This window comes from Chiloscyllium plagiosum, unplaced genomic scaffold (assembly GCF_004010195.1).
Source record: "Chiloscyllium plagiosum isolate BGI_BamShark_2017 unplaced genomic scaffold, ASM401019v2 scaf_65650, whole genome shotgun sequence".
Taxonomy (NCBI): domain Eukaryota; kingdom Metazoa; phylum Chordata; class Chondrichthyes; order Orectolobiformes; family Hemiscylliidae; genus Chiloscyllium; species Chiloscyllium plagiosum.
The window spans coordinates 1-1,315 of record NW_025146800.1 but is presented as its reverse complement, the minus strand read 5'-3'; the positions used below and the strand labels follow the sequence as shown (position 1 = coordinate 1,315).

General features: G+C 47.1%; 1 non-coding gene across 1 annotated transcript; it reads left to right on the top strand.

Annotated features, from left to right (window-relative positions):
• Nucleotides 1-907: 907 nt before the first annotated feature.
• trnal-aag lies at nucleotides 908-989 on the top strand. Its single transcript has one exon. It is a non-coding gene; the product is annotated as a tRNA-Leu (tRNA).
• Nucleotides 990-1,315: the final 326 nt, after the last annotated feature.

The following is a 1,315-nucleotide window of genomic DNA, read 5'->3' as shown; positions in this document are numbered from 1 at the left end:
CTCAGCAACCAGAGACGTGAGGGTGACTCAGGCCTGAGAGCTCTTCACATCGAGAACACAAAGCACTCAAGAGCAGTTAGCACCTCTTCCGGAGTGGGGGTGTGGTGAGGTAATTATCTTTTGACTTCTGTTACTATGTTCAGAAACTGCCTTTTAGATTGACGTGAACACAAACTGCATTTCTAATAAACACCATGGAATTTAGCAAAATTTATTGAGTCGCTTCTCCTCGAATCCCACACAGGTTTCCAACTCAGTTGGTATCCATGTGGGTCATGTCCAGGACTGAGCATCTCTGCAGCAAATTGCACGGTTAAGGTAAAAGGCAAGGAAAGTGGCATCTCGAACTGGCTCCGAGGTCAGAGCATCCTCACAATGTGATCTGTCGTTCTCGGATTGTAATGCTACTTACGGATTTAGGGTGGAGAACATTCTTTGGGACTCATATTCTGCAAAACAGACACAGTGACTCAGCTGCACGGCATGATGTGGAACACGGCCTGCTCAGCTTTGTGCATTTTCCCTGTAGTCCGGTGTGTTTCGTGTTCCGTGTAAACGTGAAAGGTGTCCTGTTTCGAGCAATGGGTGAAATCATTTAGCAAAACAAGAATCAAAATTGCAGTAATGTCAAGCAGCTCATGGTAATTTGACCAAATCATAACCGATAATATGTTCTTACGCACTCACAGATATGCTTGCAGCTGAAAAGAGTCTGAGACGACAGATTGATTTTTGTCTGGATTGATAGGCTATCATTATCTGCTGCGAAATTGATATTGTAGACGGGCACATCCCAGCAGCTGTGCGAGTCGAAGAGTGGTCGTGGAACCCTTTTCACGTGACTTTGCATGTGTTGTTATGCAGGAGCACAATTGGAAGTGCAAGAAAATGCGAGATGCGTGCGGCTGGCAGTGTGGCCGAGCGGTCTAGGGCGCTGGATTAAGGCTCCAGTCTCGACAGAGGCGTGGGTTCGAATCCCACCGCTGCCATTTCTGCTGATCAACTCCAACGACGCCGCTTGTTCAAATGCGGTTTTGACCCCGGCTGCATTTCTGTTTGAAACAGAAGAAAAATGAGTTTGCTTCCCGTGGAGTTAACTGTGGTGTGGTAAAGTGCCGAATTTTCCGAAGTGTCTGTGCTGTCATGATCGTGTTCGCCTCCCGCGCGGAAAATCGCACGCAGCTCTACTGTTGCTTCACGTTCCAGGCAAGTTGAGATTTTACTGGAACCGAATCGAGACTGTTATTTCATCGCTGTAGTGAAACAAAGTCCTACGGTGACTCGACTCGTCGTTATTTGATTTTCTGGCCAATGA